Source organism: Marmota monax, unplaced genomic scaffold, assembly GCF_021218885.2.
Source record: "Marmota monax isolate L192 unplaced genomic scaffold, Marmota_monax_Labrador192_F-V1.1 WCK01_AAM20220418_F8-fsc00064, whole genome shotgun sequence".
NCBI lineage: Eukaryota > Metazoa > Chordata > Mammalia > Rodentia > Sciuridae > Marmota > Marmota monax.
The window spans coordinates 6135227-6157460 of record NW_026694542.1 but is presented as its reverse complement, the minus strand read 5'-3'; positions in this window follow the sequence as shown (position 1 = coordinate 6157460).

The window sequence follows — 22234 nt, the reverse complement described above, 5'->3', positions numbered from 1 at the left end:
TTAAAATCAGCATACTATAGTGACACGGCCACTTCAATGTTTATAGCAGCTCAATTCAGAATTGTTAAACTATGGAACAAATCTAGGCACCCTTCAACAGGAAAATGTAGTATATATACACAGTGGAATATTACTCAGCCATAAATGAGAATAAAATTATGGCATTTGCTGGTAAATGGATGAAATTGGAGACTATCATGCTAAGTGAAAACAGCTAATCCCAAAACACCAAAGGTTGAATGTTCTCTCTGATTCTCCAGGGGGGAGTTGGGGGGGGAAGGGAGGGAGGGATGGGAATGGGAAAGACAGTAGAATGAATCAGACATAACTTTTCTAAGTTCATGTATGAATACATGACTAGTGTAACTCCATATCATGTACACCACAATAATGGGAAGTTATACTCCATGTATGTATAATAAGTCAAAATATGCTCTACTGTCATGTATAACTAAAAAGAATAAATAAACAACAACAACAACAACAACAACAACAAAATCTTGTTTTGGGAGCACAAACTTATAGTGGTTCTTCACCTATGGCACATTTGGCTGTACATCTCAGAACTTCAACAACAAGGAAAAACTTATTGAGCACCTACTAAGTTCTGAGAAATGTGCTAGATGCTGAAGATACAAAGATGAATAATCTTGACATAATTTCTGCCATTAAGATTATCTCAATGGAAAAGACAGACACATAGGAAATAATTATATTACCTAAAATAGGGACAGGGTCCAGGCACCCAGGGAAAGGGCATCATCCAAAAGTTCAAGGTTTTGGCAGGATGGAGGTCATTGAGAACCCAGGAGGAGAAATTTCAGTAGAGCACTGATAGAAGGTAGAAGCCAAATTTAGGGGGTTAAAAATTGGAAGGAAGGACAGTATAGAGCAATAGTAAATTACTCTTTTGAGATGTTCAGATGAATAAGTGAGGAGAAATTGGGTATTAGCTGGAGGATTAGCACAGGATAGAGGAAGGATTTTTAGACATCATCTTTATTATTAATGCAATAACGAAAAAGGCAGACATGCTTCCTGCTTCAGGGAGCTTGTGACCCAGTGGTTAAAATACACAAGTCCTGGTCAGAGATGGGGAGACAACTTTGAATCAGAGGGTAATGGCAGAAAAGTGTGTCAAGGTGGGGAAAAAAGCCTACAGTAGTTACTCTGTTTAAAAATGAACTGAAGTCCATGATTTATTCAGATTTGTTCAGCCTTTACTGATTTTCCTTTTTTCTGTTTTCCTATGCAGGTTACCACATTACATCTATCCTGTCTCCTTCTAGCTGTGACAGTGTCTCAGCCATTCCTGGATTCTGATGGCCTTGACCATTTTGAAGAGTACTGGTCATACAATGTCACCCAGTTGGGATTTGTCTAACATTTTTTTTTTTCATGATTAGCTGGGATTAGAAGAGCTGAAGTGCGGCTCTCATCACATCATGTCAAAGGCTGTGCCTATTGCTGTTGCTGTTGCTGTTGACCTTGACCCCATGGCTTGTGTAGTGCTGGCCAGCTTCTCGAAAGTTACTGTAAAGTTCTGTAAAGTTGCTCTCCCTCTCTCTCCTCCCGTCTCCAGACTTTCTGAAAGTAAGTCACTTGGCAGCCCACACTTAGGGAGTGGAGAGTTACGCTTCATCTCCTTTAAGAGAAAACATTTGGTACATAAATTATTTGGAATTATTCTGTATGGGAGATTTGTTTATTCTTCTCAATTAATTCATTTATTCCATCTTTTATTTATATCCATATGGACTCATGGAAAATTATTTTGTACTTTGGGTTATAATCCAAAAACTGTCTGGTTTTGCTGTTAAAATAGTTCCAGCTTTGGCCACTGGGAGATCTTTCAGTTGGCTCCTGCATCTCTTTGGCATATCCATATCCACATCACTGTGGTTTTTTAAAAAGTTATTTTTAGCACTTCCTTAATTTCTGGCCCCCTCAGAGCCTCCAGGCTCATCTTGAATATTCTCTGCCTCAGGTCCTAGAATCAACTGTTTCTTCAAGGAGTCCACGTTCCTTTAATTACAGAATAGTACTAGAAACCAAGATTTGGATGGTTGGTGTCGTGTACTCATTGCTATTAGAATGTTGATACTTTTAGACCCTCTGGTCTGTTAGAGAAATGCGTGTATATAGTCTCTGTGTATACAAATATCTATAAAAAATTCTGCATGTCTCCATCTGTATGTCTATTCAACTAAATACAAGTTCATACTGATTTTTCGGACTTTTATGTATAGTCAATGCCATGGATCATTTTAACCTTATCCCTTGCTAATTTCTAATCTCTCATTGTAACAGTGAGAAACCTGGCCTCCACCGTAAGTCCTGTGGCCTCTTTACTCCCAGTATTCACATGCTGTAGAATGTTTGTATATAAATCTTTTGCCTTTAATCTTGCAGACAGAATTCATTTCCAAGGTGATGTAGATCAGCACCTTTACCCTCCACCCCCTTCAGCAAGATTAGTTCATACATTTGTAATATAGTCAGGTTCTTTTGTTATAGTCTGCATTCCATTCTAGAATCTTCCAATCACCAAAACGTTCATTTTTAAATTTTGCGTTTATGAAGGCTTACTCTGTGTTGTTAAAGCTCCACGAGTTTTGACAAATGCAAAGTGCCACGTATCCACCACTATATAGTCACTGAGAAATGTTTCATCATCCTAAAAATCCCCTCCCACTCTGAACCCCTGATCTGTTCACCAACATCACAGTCAAGCTTTTCCCAGAATGTCAGATAAAATGAAATCTTTTCAGTTGGTTTTACTTAACAATATGCATTAAAAATTAATTCATGGGGGTGGGCACAACTGTAACCCCTGCAGCTCAGGATGCTGAGGCAGGAGGTTTTTACAAGTTCAAAGCCAGCCTCAGCAATGATGAGGCACTAAGCAACTCAATGAGTCTCTAAATAAAACACAAAATAGAGCTGGGATGTGGCTGTCTAGTGCCCCCAAGTTCAAACCTGGTACCGCCCCTGCAAATTAATTTGACTTAATGGCTTGATGGTGCATTGGTTTTACTATGGAATAGCATTCCATTAGATGGAGATGCAGCACACTGTATTTATCTATTATCTGTTGAAGGATATCTTGGTTTGCTTTCAGTTTTTTTTTGTGTGATTATGAATAAAGCTATGAACATTTGTGTGTTTTGCAAAAGAATAATTGCATCAGGCAAGTTAAATAGGCACAGAGGACTTTATTCAAGACTGTTGCAACAAGGGTAAGACACTGAAATCAGCTCTGCTGAAAAAAGGCAGGGGAGTTTTCAAGCCCTCTGTTGTGCCAGAGGAAAAGTGCTGGAGGGTGTTATGCAGAAGGAGCATCCGGGCATCCGGGCATCCACGTATCCACGTATCCACGTATCCATGCATCCGGGTATCCACGTATCCACGTATCCACGTTTCAGGGCATCCGGGCATCCACGTATCTACGATCAGGCTGTCTGCATTTGCTAGTTGGCGCTTCTTCAAGTTAAATTCCGACTCTTCCCTAGAGACTGGAAGACTGGAACACTGTTTTCACATTCGCCAAGGATGGCTCTTAGAGACTTGAGAAAGTTCCTGGGTTGTACACCTGGCAAGACTGGGAGGAGGAGTCTACCATTGTCAGCTGTCGCGCTCGGAGAGAGGAGTTTGGGGCCTGTGGTTAAGGAGAGAACGGTTCAAGTTTACTATGGGGAAGGGGAAGCCGTTCCTGGTCAGTTTTTGTGTGGACAGTGACTTTCAATCAGTTGAGTGAATACCAAGGAGTGTGACTGCTAGTTTGTACTGTAAGATCGTGTTTGGCTTGTCAAGAAACGGCCAGATTCTCTCCCAAAGCGACAGCATTCCTTTGCAGCCCCACCAGCAATGAGTGAGAATTTGGCACAGTCTTCCTCCCTCCCTTCCTCCCTCCCTTCCTTCCTTCCTTCCCTCCTTCCCTCCTTCCTTCCCTCCCTCTTTCCCTCCTTCCCTTCTGATTTTAGCTATTTAAACAGGGGTGCAGTAGGCATTGTTTTAAAACAGATACATTCTTCTAGGTCACCAGCCTCCAGAGCCTTGTGGACTTCCCTCTCCCAGCCTTCTCTTGCCACATAGGCTCCTTTCTTCCAGAGGGATGGCCTTTCCACAGGTTCCAATTCACGAATTCATTCTTCAACATTCTGTGGCTCCTGGCTTGAGACTCGCCCCACTCCAACTCCATGCCAAGCTCAAAGCCAGGTTGTCGAATGCATCATGTACACGGAGGCTGAAATCTCCTGCTGAGGTGAAGCAGAAAACCTTCAGAAGTGCCAAGATCTTCAGGAATGAGGGAAAGTGACTTCAAGTTTGCTAGGTGCTCAGATGAGAAGAGGTGGAGGGCGACAGGTGGCAGAGCCAAATGATAAGAGCTTCAGAGAAAATTGAGAGGAGCAAGGTTAGAAAGTGATAGTAAGCATCCAGGATGAAGGCCCAACGCCAATTAGAAATTAAAGTAGCTGTAAACACTACAAACACGACACAGGCTGCTCCATCCACGACCTTCCAGAGGTGATACAAAGATGCACATCCTCACCTGAGGAAGGGCTCTTTCTGAGAAAAGTTTGAGATGTACCATTTAGAAGAATCTCTCTCCTCTTTCATCATCCTTTGACTCATTGGCGTGTGCTTGGATGTCTGTCCCACTTAATCCTTGGATTTATGCATTGTCTTTGGTTTAAATGTTTTTGAGCCCCCCTGAGTGTCTTCCTGGTATCATTTTGTTTCTAATAGTTTAAAAATAACTTTATTGAGGCACATTTTGCATATCCTATAACACACCCTTTTGAAATGCACAATTCAATGATTTTTATTAAATTTATCGGATTGTCAACTATCACCATAAATTAGTTTTAGAGTACCCTCATCACCTCCATAAGATCTCACACAGTTCCTTACATTAATGCTCCTTTCCTCTGTCTCTGCCCCTACCCCAAGAGGTTAGTAATCTGCTTTCTACCCATATAGCTTTGCTATTTCTGGATCTTTCACATACATGGAATCATACCACATATGGTCTCTTGATTCTGTCTTCTTTTAATGAGAACAGTGTTTTTGAGGTTCATCTGTGTTATGCTAAGTATTGGTAAACCAGTCCTTTTTACTACTGTGCAGTTGACCATTGCAAGTACATACACATTTTGTCTATTATTTGCCAGTTTATGGATGTTTATATTATTTTCATTTTTAAATTTTTGCTGTATTGAGGATCCAAACCAGGGATGTCCTACCACTAAGCTATACTCCAGAGCCCCCTACTCCTTTTTTTAAAAAAATTTGAGACAGGGTTTCACTAAATAGCCAAGGCTGGCCTTCAAATTGAGATCCTCCAGCCTCAGCCTCTAGAGTTGCTGATTTTAGGTGTGTGCCACCATGCCTGGCTTGTTTTTCAGTTTGTTAAGTTATGAATAGCACTGATAAGAATGTTCATGTATGATTCTATATACAAATAAGTTCTCGTTTCCTAGGGTAGACCTAAGATTGGAATTACTGGATCATATGGAAAATTCATGTTTCCCTTTTTAAGAAATTGCCAAACTGTCTTTTAAAGTATTGTGCCATTTTATATTCCCACCAGCAATGAACGAGGGTTCTGGGTTTTCACATCCTCGCCAACATTTATTAGTGCTTGTATTTTTAATTTTAGCCATTAGTGGGTATGAAATGGTGTTTCCTGGTGGTTTTAATTTGCATTTCACTACTGGCTAATGATGTTGAGCAATTTTATGTGCTTTAAATTTTTTAAAAATTAAAGGCATCCATTGCAGAAAATTTAAAATATAAAAAAGAGAAAAAATTCCTTGTATTTCTACAATCTAAATATAAACACTATTACCATTTGATGTATTTTTTTCCCCGTCATATGTATGGGTGTTGCTTTTTTACAAAAAATTGATGTCCTGCTCTATGTGTCACTTTGAAAATTGTTTTTCCCTTTTATATTTCCTCATGTCATTGGATATTCTGCTGTAATTCTGGTTTTTAACCTTTCTCTCCTCAATGTGGTCATTCTAGTCATTCTTACAAATGAAATCTTTTGTAGAATCCCAACATGCAAAATAAAAAGCAGAGCTTCTCTGGTAGAGGGGACAGAGTGGATCACACAGATCTCTTGGCCTTGTCGTGGCTTCAGAAGGTCAGTTTTCCACCTGCTCCTACATCTTCTTTTTAATGCCTACAACACAGTCTGTACTGTTGAAGTGACTAGGAGTGTAGAAGTGAGCCTGCTGGCATTTGCATCTCAGCTCTGCCCTTTTACTAGCCCTGCATCCCCTGCTTTGCTTTCCTTGTTTGTAAAATGGGAATGATGGCAGTGCCCACTGCCATAGATGGACTATATGGGCATCTTCTGCATGATCACAATAATTTTGCCTTCTTTAGTTTTGAGTTACTCAATTTCATATTTATGTGGCATCAAATTTTAAAACAGAAAATTTAAAAAAGTATCTTTTAAAAATTTTATTTGATCTTTTTAGGTATACATGACAGTAGAATGTATTTTGGCATATTATATTTACATGGAGTATAACTTATTCTATTTAGGATCCTATTCTGTGGTTGTACATGATGCAGAGTTACATTGGTAATGTATTCAAATACAAGGAGAGGAAAGTTATGTCTAATTCTACTGTCTTTCCTATTCCCCTCCCCTTCCTTCTCTTCATTCTCCTTTGTCTAATTCAATGGATTTCTTAGTCCCCCACCCCCCCTTGTTGTGGTTGCATATACATATCAGAGAGAATATTGACCTTTGGTTTTTGGGGAATGGCTTATTTCACTTACCATGATAGTTTCCATTTTCAACCATTTACCAGCAAATGTCATAATTTCATTCTCTTTTTATGGATGAGCTATATTCCACTGTGTATATATACTACATTTTCTATATGTATTCATTTGTTGAAGGATACCCAGGTGTGTTCCATAGCATAGCTTAGCTATTGTGAATTTAGCTTCTATAAACATTTATTGGCTATGTCACTGTAGTATGCTGATTTTAAGTCCTTTGAATATGTGCTAAAGAGTGGGATAACTGGATCAAATGGTGGTTCCATTCCAACTTTTCTAAGGAATCTCCATATTGCTTTCCAGAGTATTTACACCAATTTTCAGTTTCACCAGCAATGTCTGAGAGTACCTTTCTCCCCACATCCTTGAAAAAGATGCCTTTTAGTGAACATGCCACCAGTCATTGTCTCTGTCAGCCATGTGAATGGATCAATGGGGAGTTCAGAGAAAGGAGATCCACTGATGCTCTAATTCTCAATACATGGATATGATATAAGGTCTTGGTAAATTTGCCATCAGCATTATGACAATTTCTGCAAAGGTGATTTTTTTTGATGATTTTATGAAATGAGAGATTGTAAGAAAAGGTGATGAAAATGTTTAGATTCAGAAAGGACATTCAAAATGTTAACTATGGTGCCCCAAATACAACATTTTGGGGATATTCTGTTCTAGAGCACCCTGATGCCACAGCAGTATTTATTCAAATTTTTTTTTTTCAAGAGTTTCCTTTCAAAAAAATTTTTTAAAAAGAAGTAAGCCTTTATTTCCTATTTTGCATATAAAGCTGACTAAATTAGTTTTTTATTTTTATTTTTTTTTGGGTGATTAACCAGAGACCAAACCCCATATCCTCTTCCAACTCCTGTGATATTTCCTGGGCTTCAACCTTGGCTGGGCTGGGGCTGCCTAGTACCTAGGTGGAAGAATACAAAAAGTTTTGAGGTCAACAGATATGGCTTGCTTTGGAAGGAGAAAGCTTCTACAGTGTTTGGCCATTTCACTCATCTACCGTTTAAATTGCTTTCCCCTTATTTTTAACCAAGAGTTTATTGACTAAGTGAGTCAGTGGAGCTCCTTTATTTTTGTTTGTATGTTTCATAGTAATAATTTATTTCTTATGTCATATAAATCCTGCATATTTGCTATGTTGTAGACATTGTGAAACTTAACTATTAATATTGTTATAATTGTCAATATTGTAAATGGAATATTTTCCTCCATTATTCTCTTCCATTTTAACTAGTTATTATTGACATTGTTGATATGTAAATAAAGCTGAACTTGCCACAGGGCAGATTTCAGCAGTGTCACATTTAGCTGAATACAGGGCTTGATATTGCAAAGCATTAAGATCCAAAACCTTGCTGGGAACAGTGGCACATACCTGTAATTCTGGCAGCTCAGAGGCTGAGATAGGAGGATTGCAATTTCAAAGCCAGTCTCAGCAAAAGCATGGCGTTAAGCAACTCAGTGAGACCCTGTCTCTAAATAAGATACAAAATGGGGCTGGGGATGTCGCTCAGTGGTTGAGTGCCCCTGAGTTCAATCCCCAGTACCACGCCCCCCCCAAACAAACAAACAAAAAACAGAACTTAAACCTTGGAGCAAATTAAATTTCATACAAGTATGATTACATAAAAAAGAACCCAAATATTGTGTGTCACTACAATGCAGTAATAAAAACATAGAAAAACCCCAAACCTTACTAGAAGGCTCACAGAAGGTGGTGGGGGAGCACGACATTGAGTAGCTCAGAGCAGGTTGAGTGCTCGCTCTCTATCATGCTTGTGCCAGCTGTACACTGTACTCGCTGTACATTGTACTCTTTCCATTCTCCTCTTCCAGATCTATGCTGCTCTTGTCATCCAAACTAGTATTTCCAGCTGTGTTCTGGCTCTGCCTGTCTGTCTGTTACTCTGCTTAGCACCACCCAGCTGAGAACTTGAGTGGCAAAGCACCCTGCGTTAGTTATCTACTGCCGAGTGACAAGTTACCCCATCCTCAGTGCCTTAGAACATTTATTGTCTTAGGGGTTTCCATGGGTCAGAATCTAGGAGCAGCTTAGCTGGGTGGTTCTTGAGCAGATCCTCTCATGAGGCTGCATTCAGGCTGTTGACCAGGACTGTGGTCATCTCAAGACTGGAGGGGGAAAAGCTGCTTCCAAGTCTGCCTTAATTCCTTGCTGCTCTGGTTTGAACGGCTTTGTCCCTGCTAAACTTGTGTGTTCGGAGCTTAGTCCCTGTCACAATGGAATTTCGAGTTGTGGCCTAAGGAAAGTGTTTCATGTCATGAGGATTCTGTCCTCAAAAATAAAAGAAGAGAGACTGTGTCCCAACCTGCTGGCATCTTGGTCTTGGACTTCCCAGCCTCCAGATGTGTGAGAAATAAATTTGATGTTTATAAGTTACCCAGTTGATGATATTCTTTTTTAAATTCAACATATATTACTAATTGTGCATCCAAATGGGGTTCAGTGTGATGTTTCCTTACATGCACATAGCATTCACTGATTCAATCCAACTACTTTCCCCCCACCCACCTCCACATGCCCTACCAATCCCTAGTAGTCACTATTCTATTTTCAGGTCACCTTTTGTTTTTTTAGCTTCCACATATAGGAGCAAACATTCAGTACTTGTCTTTCTGGGTCTGGCTTATTTCACTTAATGCCTTACACTTAGATTTCATTCTTCTTTATGGCTAAATAACACTCGGTTGTGTATAACAGTATTGCACATTTTCTTGTGGTATTCTATTATTATAGCAGCAGGAAGTGGACTAATACTTGCTTAGGCCGAATGACTTTGTGATAAGGTAGCTAGTTTTTCCCAGAGCAAATGAGAGCAAGAGTGTGTATGTGAGAAAAACCCAAGTCAGAGGACAAAGGAAGTGAATTAAGCCTCATCTCTTGAGAGAAGAAGGATAAAAGAATTGTGGACATAGCTTTAAAACCACCATGAAGTCCTTCTTACAGTGGTTCAGGAAAGAATATAAGTTAATAGGCCATTTTTTCATAATTAGCATATATAGGAAAGCTATTGATTTCTGTGTTTGCATTTTGTAATTATCCAGCTAACTAAACTTTTATTAGATCAAAAAGTTCTCAGTGAATCCTCTTGGGGTTTCCAGGTAGATAATAATGTTTTTCATTTCCACCAATATTTATACTGTTTTTTTTTCTTATTTTCCCAGTCACTAGCTAGAATTACCCAAATAATAACAATAAAAAAGTAAATAATAAAGGTATTAGTGGACATCCTTGTTTCATTTCTCACTTTATGGGAATGTCTTTAGGATTTCACCAATAAGAATGATGTTAGCTGTTCTTGGTTTATTACATTGAAGAAGTACTTTGCTTGTGGTAGTTTCCTAAGAATTTGTAGCTCTTCCTGGTTTTTGGAATATGGTTTTATTATCAGGTTTTAGGCATCACACACTTGGATTTCCTGAGGCTTCAAGTGAAGAATTTCCAGACTTGCAGGATCCTAGCCCTTGGCTAGGCCAGACCACATGTCCAAAGGGTCAGGCAGGAGATAAACATTTTGCTTACTGCTTACAAATTCTTTTCTGTTCCTTTTCTGCCACTCTCCCCTAAATAACTCTTTGTCATATTTGATGTGCTGTCTCTGGAAAGATTAGTGATAAGAAAAAAAAAAAAAGAATTGTATAGACAGATGATTGCTCTTTTCTCAACTGATACAGATCAGATTTGATCACCCATGATGGGACTCTATCTGTCCTCTCCTTTCGATCTTTGCAGGAGACAGTTGGCTGCTCTTGCTGCTATTGTTTGGATACAATCCATCCTCCAAGGGTTCATGTGTTGGATGCTTAGATCTCAGAATGATGATGTTAAGAGGTGATGAGCCCTTTAAAAGGTGGGGTCTAGTGGGAGGTCACTGGGTCCTAGTGGGCATTTCTCTTGGAAGAGGTCAAGATGGTTCTCATGGGACTCTGAGTAGCTTACGTGAGAGGGTTGTTATAATAAGAGCTAACCTGGCCCTGCCCTCCCTCTGGCTTCCTTGCTCACCATGTAATCTCTCCCTCTTGCTTGTGCTCCTGCCATTGTGATGCCATCCATCATGAGATCCTCACTCAAGCCCAACTTCCAGAACTGTGAGCTAAATAAACTTTTTTCCTTTGTAGAAAACACAGCCTCAGTTATTCTATTATTGTAACAGAAAATGGACAGAGGTACTTGTCCAGACTTGGGATTCCTCCTACCACTGGATAATTTGTAGATTGCAAGGCATTATGTAGGGGAGCCTGTGCAGTGTTTTTTTTTTTTTCCCTGAAAATCATTTCTCCAGGAGAATGACTGATAGAAACCTGACCTCCTATAACCCAAAGCCTCCTTTGTGGAGACTGTCAAGATCCTACTCAGTCTGTCAACCATGCCCAACCCTTTTCTTTGCTAGCTCAGGAAAACTGATTCCTAAACAGTTGGATAAAATGACCTGTGTCTGGCCCAATTAAAGGATAGTCTTTAGCTTTGCCTCTCAAAGTACTTACCTGCAGCACTGTGTCCCCTGGGGGCTTGTTGGGGCCAAGCTCTGAGACCCCATCCAGATCTACAGAATCAGAATCTGCATTTTAACAAGACCTACAGGTGATCTCCATGCACATTAAGGTTTGAAAAATCTAAAGCATCTCAGCTGCATTCCAAATCCTCTGGAGAGCTTTAAAAATAACCCTGATGCTCAGATCACAGCCTAGACTAGTGATTTCAGCCACATTGATTTCTCTCTCACCCCTCCACATTTGTCAGTGTCTAGAGAAAGCTTGGTTGTCACAACTGGGGTGCAGGTGCTATTGGCATTTAGGGACACTGGCAAACTTCCTTCAGTACAAAGCACAGCCCTCAGAACAACAACAATAAAAATTATCTGGCTGTAAAATGTCAATAATGCCAAAGATGAGAAATTCAGAATTTTTGAGGACAGGGCTCAGGCATCGTTGGCTTCCCAGTTTTCCTGATGCTCAGAATCTCCTGGGATACATGGTGATCACATAGTTACCTGGGCCCTTCCAGGAGTGATGCTGAATTAGTGGGGCTGGAATGGGGCTGGAATTCATTTTTAATACATCTCCCAGGTGACATTTGGAAACTCATGCAGGGGCAAGGAGGGAACTTAGGAAATCTGTCCCTAAAGATGCACTGAAACTGAGTGTGGGAGGGGGGAGCTAGCCATATATTCCTCAGGGATAGGGTGGAAGGGGTCTCCTGTATACATTACCTCCTACTGAGAAGTTGGACCTTGTTCTCTATACTAGCTCCATCCAAGTCTTCATTCTGGTCTGTACCTGTGCGCAGATCTCTCCAAGAAGGGAGATGCCCACTTATAAGGTACTTACCACGAATTCATCTCAAAATGGGTTCATAGGTATCAGAAGCAAAAATAAAATGGTTTCTAAGTGTTCATAGTCTTCACCTCCCCATGACTTTCTGGGAGGATTCCAAAATCACCTGCCTTGCTCCTGAGATTTTGTGCTGATTAGGGTAAAGGGTGGGGAATATGGAGAGACTAAAGGGTAGTCATACTGATTTATGGAGAGGGGAGCAGTTCACACCTCCCCTCTCAGTTCACACCTGTCCCCATGCAAGTCAACAATGGACTGGATTTCCAGATCTGGAGGACGTGGTGACTCACCATATAGCCTTTTGGATGGGGTTTTGTTGGGTTGGTTGGGGGAAGGGGAATAGAAGATAGGGGAAAGGTATCTGAGAAGGGCTGAAACACCTCAACAGACATTACACTATGATCTTCCTGGTCTTGAGCAGTTCCTAGTTGAAGATCCATGGCCTTTTCATTTAGGAGACGGTCTTCAAAACACCTGAAGGTTAGGGGATTCCAGTGATGATTAACACAGCCCACCACATCATCCTGTAGTGCCTCTACATACCAGAATCTGGAGGAATGGCAGGGGTTGGGGGATTGGTTCTTGATAGAAAGAAAAACCAGTGATCACCATTTGTATTGGGACTTTTGATGTTTTGTTGTTGCTGTTGTTTTATTTTTTAATTTCATTTATTTTTTTATTCCATGCTTTTATAATTATGTCAAAATGAATTCTACTATTATGTATAACTAAAAAGAACTAATAAAAAAGAAAATACATGCATTAAAATTAAAAGAGGTACAATAAAAAATTGGAGGAACATTGACTAAGAAATCCAGTAAGGGTTTTCTTGAAGAGGAAATTGGCCAATAAATAGATGCAAACAGGTTTACCTTCAGTCATAAGCAAGTAAGTACCCATGAGTTCAAGATGCACATACCATTTTTTTTACCATGTGCATATATTTTGAGCATATATTTAGTTCCTGGAACACTGTGGTCCCTGTGTGTATGTGGGAGCATGACACAAGCATGCTTATACCCTGTTGCAGCAAGGATACTACCTTTCTGGAGGGCCATTTGACATTAAGTAGATTTCCTCACTGTCCCTAAAATCTAAGTCATTGAATTTAGCACTGAAAATCTCCCCCTATTCCTACAAGCTTCCCTGCCTCCTAACCGCATTCATTTCAGACTCCTCTCCTGCTGGCCTTGTCTCATGCTGTTTCTTCCCCACCTTCTCTGCCAAATACCCTCCTGTTCTTTTGGCATTTGGCACTATGTTGCTTCTCCAGGGTGATGTCCCTTACCTCCCCATCCCCAGGCAAGGACAGCTGACTCTCTGGGATCCTCAACTCCAATGTTTCCCTCCCCTAGTCCTGGCAGAGAGCAAGCTCCATGCCCTCTGGGCTGAGCACATGTCACAGGTATTGATTGACCCCGCATAGAGATGTCTGATCAGGGATGGCCTTGATCTGAAAGACAGGGAGAGAGAGAGAGAGAGAGAGAGAGAGAGAGAGAGAGAGAGAGAGAGAGAGAGAGAGAGAAGATAGAGAAGACAATGGTCAGAATTAGGAGTAGGCAAGAGAAATCTCCTTGAAAGAAAGAAAGAAAGAAAAGAAAGGAAAAAAGAAAGAAAGAAAATAGAGAAGACAATGGTCAGGATTAGGAGTAGGCAAAAGAAATCAAGTCTGCTTACCAGTACCTTCAGGGCCATGAACAGGACTTCCAAAACTAGGGACTTTCCTCCCTGCAAGGAAGTTCATGAAACAGCCTTGCAACCTACCTGTGGAAAACAGGTAGCCACTCCCCAGAAGTTGCTGTTGTTTTAGAGAGCTTTCACTCCAATGATTTCCTGATGTTCAGATTGAAATGGGGCTGCTGGTGCTTCCACAATTCAGTCTGGATTGGAACAGGAGACGTATAAAAGGCATCCATGAAGATGATCCAATCCCCTAATGCCCACTGATGGCATTTAGATCATGTCATTGGCTTTTCAATAGATGATGAGCAGGAACCAACCTGCCTTTTGGGTACTGGGCCCCCACTGGTATCTTGAGGACATCCTCAGCATATTTTGGACCCATACTTGACTGGGCTACTGGTCATGGAAATTGTGAGCTGAGCGTGACAGTGTCAGTCCTGAGAACCTAGTTTTCTGAGGTCCAGATGATGAGGTTCTGGCCAGATCTTTCTACACAAGACGTTTGTTCAGTTCTGCTCAAGGATCTGGCTTCTCAAATTGGAAGTCTCCTCTCCTCCACCTTGATTACCTGTACTCTCAGAAGTTCTTCCCCCATTTTTTCCATAGTCTCTGATCCTATAATGGGGTTCATAAAAGGAATGGATGTTCCAGGAGTTTAAACCCTATTAAATTCCATCTGACCTTGAATTGGACCAAACCCAACCCATTCACTGTTAAAATTGATTTCTATTGATTCCACTGTGTGGTAGAGATGGAGAGGTACCGCCCAGATCCCCCTTGAAGGAAGGACTTGATTCTATCCATAAGCTCTTTAAGGATCTGCCACTGTAGAAGAGTCATCTTACCTGAAGCATCTGCATCAGGTGACTGAGTGAGGTGGGAATATATGGGATATTAAGGCCTAGATATTTTGGACTGACATGAATATTCCAACAGGAAGTATGTGATCCTACCTGCAATGCAGTTTCACCATTTCTTCCGCCCATGATTCTTCCTCCTTCCTTTTGCAGGTATTGATCCCCAACAAACAAATTTCACCTCCAATTACCTCTGTGCACCTGCTTTAAGAAAGCCCAATCCGTGACACACTGAGTGGGCCCTATTGCCCCAGGAGTGTCCATGTTTCACTACTGGCTTCCTGAGATGACCCTGATGGACATCTACTTCCTGGGGTGTGGTGGTAGTTCCTGATGACTGAGGTTACTTTGTAAGGCAAGGTATTTTCTTATCATGATAATGTTCAATGGGGTTGTTGTCTGATTATTTCCTTGACCACTCGAGGCAATGACCCAGAGACTCTTTCGATTATCAGTGGGCAAAGTGGGCTTTCTGGAACACTTTTCTAGTGTGAGACTTGGGCAGGATAAACTCTCTCTGACCCTCTTTGAAGGTCCTATTTCTGCCCTTTGTAATTTTCCTGGCCTACCTCCTGTTTCTCTTTTGTAAGAAGTGTGTCATTTCAATTTGCAATTTCAACCTGGGAGGAGGAATTTTCGAACAAATCTGGGTTTAGTGAGACAAATTAAAATCCAATTAAAGAAATAAAATAGTGAACGGTAAGTGTCTGTGAGAGGTTGTTGGGGGCTGGGGTGGGGATTGGTTTGAGCTCACACAAGAGCTGAGAATTACCCACGGGGGATGAACTCCTCTGCGAAGGCTTAGAAGGCAAAGCCGAAAATAGGGGGTAATTACAGGAGAGCGTCTGCGACCTGCTCAGTGAGACTATGGTGAGGAACAGGTTGCAAGAGAAACACATTTGATTAAAAAGCGGCTTAACCTCTCCAAGAAACCTGCATTGGGAAAAGAAAAAGAAAAGAAAAGAAAAAAAGAGAAAAACTATAAATTGCCACATACCTTCACAAGTGAGAATCAGAATGTGAACGAGACTGTACTTATTTGTATATGCTCATAGGGACTCAGAGGAGTTAAAGTCAGTTTGACAACCCGATGAAGAACTTGCTGGGTTCCAGGTGTGTGCCAGGCAAGGATAAAGATGCAATGAAGAAAGCAGAGACCCTGCCTCCAAGGCTTGCCAGCTATGGGAGAGATGGCCGGGAGTATGCAGAGATGTGCTGCCTTCCCCACTTCAGGCTGTGTTGACAAAGTGCCACAGACTGGTTGGCTTGTAAATAACAGGTATTTAGTTCTCACAGCTCTAGAGGCTCTCAGTTCAAGATCAGGTCACCAGCATGGTCAGGATCTGGTACAGACCATCTTCTGGGTTGGAGACTGTTGACTGCTCCTTGTATTCTCACATGGTAGGGGCAAGCTCTCTTCCTTCCTTCCATTGAACCCAGGGGTGCTTAAGCCACATCCCCAGCCCCTTTTTTTGAAAAAAATTAAATTTTAAGACAGGGTCACCCTAAGTTGCATAAGTCTTCGCCAAGTTGCTGAGGCTGGCCTTGAACTTGTGATCCTTCTGCCTCAGCCTCCCAAGTCTCTGGGATTACAGGCAGTGCCACCACACCTGGCAGAAGCTCTTCTTATAAAGACATTCATCTTGTTCATGAGGGCTTCACCCTCATAACATGATTGGCTTCCAAAGGCCACACCTCCTAACCCCCTCACATTGGGGGTTAGGATTCCAATATTTGAATTTTGTGGGGACACAAACATTTGGTCCATAATAGACAGTCCACTCCCTTGCTCCCAGGGGGTGAGCCTGGAATGATTCAGACTGAATTCTCTGTGGTGATCAGTTGGGCCCCTAATTATCTGTTGGAAGGAGATGTTACAGGTCTGAGAGAAGAAGGAGGTTTTGGGTATTGGATGCCAAGGGGATAGAGTGACATGGAGAAGCAGGGGTGGGACTAAGGTGAGATAAGTGAAGCCCATAACTAGGGCACAAAAATTAAAGGGGCACCAAAATTTTTTTAATATTGTCTTCATTTTTGTATTTTTGCATTCTTTTTGACTTTTAAAAATCAAAATATGAAAATATGTATGACCGAGTTTTTGGGTATGCCCTTGCAACTGTGCCCAGGGCAAGTCCTCTCCCTGTGGAGAATAGAGTCAGTGTTTGTCCTTAGGGTGGCCCGTGGACCCATTGCAAGGCCTTCTGGGATGAGAGAAGCTGTCAGTTGGAGGCAAAGGGCTGGTTTGTACTAGAATCTCATGGGATTGGGAAGCAGAATGACATCAAGCACAGTGATGAAGGGTGACAGAACCTTGGATAAGGGACATTCTCTCCATCCTTGGAAAGCCCCTGGTGACTGCATGATAAAATGAGAGGAATACAATGTCATGGGAACCCAAAGAATCTTGGCTGCTCCTTGAAGCACACCCTGGCACGTGATATGCCATTTATCTTTGTAGTTCTGGTTCTTAACACATAGTAGGCATTTAGAGTCTATTGAGTGAAGATGGATGTGATTCGTGCATGTCTGGTGGTGTGGTGATTCTTCCTGGAACCCTGGGGTGAGATTGGAAGAGATATGACTAACTGCAAAGCATGATCTCTCCTAGTCCCTCAAGTACCAATGACACGCTCCTGCTTTGTTTTACATTGTTAAAAGATGCAAAACCTAAAATTGACCATTTGAACTATTTTTTTTTGTATAGTTCAGTGGCATTAAGTACATTCACGTTATGGTGCAAATATCACCAACTGTCCATCTCCACAAAAAAATTTCACCTTCCCAACAGAAACAATAACTCCCCGGCCCCCTCCCAATCCCTGGCATTCACCAGTCAACTCTTTGTGTAAATCTGACTACCCTAGGTACCTTTTATAAGTGGAATCTCAGTTCTTTTGTGACCAGCTCACTATATTTAATATAACCTCCTCAAGGTTCGGGTTGCAGCATGTGTCAGAATTTCCTTCCCTTTTGAGGCGTTTTAATGGCTCCATTGTACATAGACACCACTTTTTGTTTATCTGTTCACCGGGTGCTCCCATCTTTTGATATTGGGAACAAAGCTGCTCCGAGCACACTCTCCCACTTACTCTTGGAGAAATAAGAAGGGAAGATGTCCTGCAGGGCAGTCCTCATGTTGATTCTATTTTACTCTCCACTGTAGCCATGGCCTCCTGGATGGAGTCCGTGACTTCATTTCAGCTCCTTTGAAGATACATTGTGTCCTGGGCACTGGGTTTAGTGTTTCAGATACGAAATTGACTCAGGCATGCCCTTCCCTTCACAGAACTCAGTTTAGTGCGGGGGAAGAGGATTAGGGAGCCTGCAGGGGCAGATGCATCAGCAAATAATTTTATTTGGATCTAAGTTCAGTCAGAGAAGTGATTGCTTCTGTGTATTATTTTGGTCCTTGAGTGAGTGGAGAACTCCCTCAAGAGGAGGAGATTTTGCTAAAGTGGGTATTATAAGAAATGGGACTTGAAGGAGATTTTGGAGTCTTGATCAATATCCCCTTTTGTATTTATAGACCATTCAAGTGAGGCGGGTACTTCTAATACAGTGACTAGATAGTTCTGACATTGGAACCTTTGAGTTTGGTGCTTCCTGAACTGGGGAGACAAAGGGGCCACCCAGGAGGAGATTCAGTGCATGATGCCTCCATTCTCGCTCTTAAACCTCACACCTGTATCCTGAAGGGAGATGGGCTTCACACAAGTCCTTGAAACCAAGAGTCTATTGGCTGATTTCACGGGAATGCTTCATGGCTGAGAGGAAGCCATTCAGCCTATTAAAGGTCGTATACTCTCTTTAATGTGGATGATAAAACTTTAATTAAAGTGGTGATTAGAAACAGAATAATAATGACCACTAATAAAGTAGTTTATAGGGATCGATAGCTTTACAAAGAACAGCCCATTCGGTTCTGGTGGGCTGCTGCAGGCAGCCCCAGAGCATGGGCTCTGGGCAGGGTGAAAGGATTAGGGGAAGGGTTTACTGGAATAGAGAGATAACATAAAAGGCAATTTATAATGTGTGACTCGGAGCAATGAGCTAGGGAAAATGGAAAGCTGCGATGTGGATGAAATTCCTTGTACCTTTGCATTATGAATGAGCCTTACAAGATTGCAGTCTACAGTCAGGTTTGGTTACTTGCATACAAGTGAGCACTATCTGCATTGTTTTCTTTTTTTTAAATTGTGGTTCCTGTGTCTTGGGATGAAGAGGGGCGGGGCAAATAAAACCACACCTGAGACAATCTTTAGTAACTGATGCCCTTCTCATAATGATGATAATAATAAAGGCCAGGGCAACAATAACAATAGTGCTAATATAGCCATAATGAGCACCTACTAAGTGCCAACTATTTTCATATGTCCTCTCTCATCCCAATGACTCTCCTGCCAGCTATATAGGACCACCCTCCCCTCCCCAGATGATGTGAAAGATGTAGATTGAGAAACAAGATTGGAAAGGGAATGGTTTCTGGAAGTGTAAAGTATTTAATTTAGGATTAAAAGGGCAGTGAGAAACTTGGTTCAATAGGAGGAACATGTAGAGGGAATTTTTTTTTTTTTTTTAGCTCAAGGAATTTCAGGAAGGTTCCATTTACCTTGTCCCATGCCTCCCCACCCTGTACCTTCTATTATGAATGCAAATGGGACATTGGAAAGGTTGAGGAATCTGGAATGAGGAATATGCAGATGCTGGCTCTGATGGTCACTGGCAGCTAGACTTTGACGGTCACTGGGGTTCCACTTAGGCTCCTTGAGCTTCAGTATTGTCATCGGTAAAATGTGGCTAATATTTACCTCATGGGGTTTTTGCAAGGATTAAATTAGAATTTAATAAAAGACTAGTTACAAGGTATCCAGCAGATCAGAGGTGCTTGAGGAATATTGGCTTCTCACCTGAGTTGTGTTTCACCTGGGTTGGAGCAGAGGGTTGCTATCAGAGGTTGGGAATAGGGCTGAGGCCATCAGGCTGTGGTTACCAAGGCCTTAAAGAAACAGAACAAGCTGAAGAAGAGGAGAATCAGGGTGGTACTTGAGGAGAGGCCTGGAGTGAGTGGTTAGTTCTGCCTAATGCTGTTGAAAGGTTTGAGAAATTTGTCTCCAAGAATTGACCATTGGTTTAGCAGGATGTAGTGGCAGATGACCTTGTTAAAGGGCGTTTCCATGGAGAAGTGCGGGTGGCCACCCAACCGAGGAACAATGGGAGGAAAATAGGAGAAGAGGAACTTAAGACAGTGAGAAATTTCTAAGAGCCATATGCAGTAAGAAGGCATAAAACAGGACTGTGACGGAGTGAGGAGGCATCGTAGGGAAAAGAGCCCCATCGAACCCAACACCCCGGCTCGAACCCTGAGTTTTGTAATTTTCTCTCTGTTTAAATGTTCCCAAATGCAATCCATTAGTACATCCCTTGTTCTCTGTTTCCAAGTTTTTCCACCTGTCTGCTCCTTCCCAGTACGAGTCATCCTTATTTCTTATCGGACCTTTCTAGCACTTTCCTAACTGACCTCTCGCTCTATTTCTGCCTCCCCCTTCCCCAGCCATCTTCCATAGAGCAGCCTGAATGGTGATTCCAAAGCAGAAATTAGATCATGACACTTTCCCACTTAAGGTTTCCATTCAGGATTTCCTTCCTCCACCTACACATTCTGTTTCATGACCTACAAGGACCTATCAAGTCTGGTCCCTGCTTGCCTTGCCAGCCTTACCTGTCTCTATTTTCTCCTTATTCACTCACATTGGTTTCTTTCTGACTCTCCCACATGCCAAGTTCCTTCCTGCCTGGGTTTGTTTTTCCTGGTGGTGACTCCTCTGGAATCCTCTTCCATTATATCCACTTATGGATCTTTCTCTCATCATTTGACTCTTCAATGTCACTTCCTGAGAGAGGCCTTTTCCATCGACCCTGGCTAACTTTCTTTCTCCAATCTGCTCTTTATCTTATTATACTATCTTGTTTCTTGATTGCACTGAGCACCTGGAAGTATTTTATTCACTCATTTTCATGTGTTTGGCTTCCCTCCAGTAAAATATATAGTCTGAGACTCTGTATCCTTGGGATCTGGAATGATCAATCCCTTGCACATAGTAGGGGTTCAGTAAATATTTGTGGAATGTATGAACAAAAGATATCAAAAGGACTCATTTACCCTTGGATGCAATATGAAGTTCTTATTCACCTCTACCTACTCCCCCCTGTCCCCCTTCTCTTTCTTGCCCACTCTTTATTCATTGAATATAAATTTCATCAGGATTTGGACCACAACACAGAAAGGCTTGGGAGGAAACACTGCATAATCCAGTGATTCTAAGAGTCCCCAAGTTCTAATTAGCCTGGTATATGGCAATGATGCTAAATGAACTGTAATAGTCTTATCAGGTCAAAACCCAGCTTTTTAGGGCAGCCCAAAATAGAGCCTGTGCTCTTTTTGTCTTTATAAGGGTGTTCTGTGGAGTCTCTAAAGGTGTATCAGGGTTTAATAGACAAATAATGTACTTGGTAGAATCGTGCACTGAGAGAGATGCTTGCAAACTCTCTGGGGTGTGGCTTCCGGATATTGAAGTTTCCTTCAGGTGAGCTTGGGGCCTGGATGGATGGTTTCAATTAGAATTTAATTAGCATCAATCAAGGTGAACTCTAGGGGAAGACAGTTCATCCCATATGCCCCTGCCCCATCTCCCCCCCCCCCTCCCCTTTCTCAGGGCAGCTCTGAAACAAAGCTCTGCATTGGAACAACTGTGAAAAGGAAATGCTTTCAAATCAGTTCTGTGTGAAGCAGGGAACCCTGAACCTTCATATTGAAGGCCATTTTGGGACCAGCTAGCTCTGGCCTTCCCATGTGACACTTTACTGAGGGCCTGTGCCCTGTTCCTCAGTCAGCGGCATTCAAATGTCCATTTGCAGCCTCAGTTCTGAGTCACCATGACCATGCAGCCTAGGACAGCTTGCTGGCCGGAGTTCTCCTGGCTTCTGGTTTGAACAGTGCTGCAATCCTAGATTTGACACCGAAATTGCATTTCACTGCTTTTGAAATCTAATGCTTCTAGGTTTTTCTTCACATAATCATAAATGTATTATGATTTCAGTGTGTCTGACTCTCTGAACACAGTGGGGTTTTGAGGGATAATCCTAATCCAATTGCTCCAGTGGCTCAGTGGAGCATGTTTTTAGGAATACTACTTACTTGACAATTTCATAGACCTCTTGGAATATTCTAAAAGAGTCCTTTGAAACCAGTGGTTGAATTTTTTTAAAAAAATTTTAAATTTGTTTTAATTAGTTATACATGACAGTAGAATGCATTTATGCACTTTGATGTATCATACATAGATGGGATATAATTTCTTATTTTCTGAGTGTACATGTTGCAGAATCATATTGGTCATGTAGTCACATGTAAACATACAGTAATGGTGTCTGTTTCATTCTACTATCTTTCCTATCCCAACATTCCCTCCCCATCCCTCCCATCATTTTCCTCTACCTAATCTAAGGTAATGCCATTCTTCCCTAGT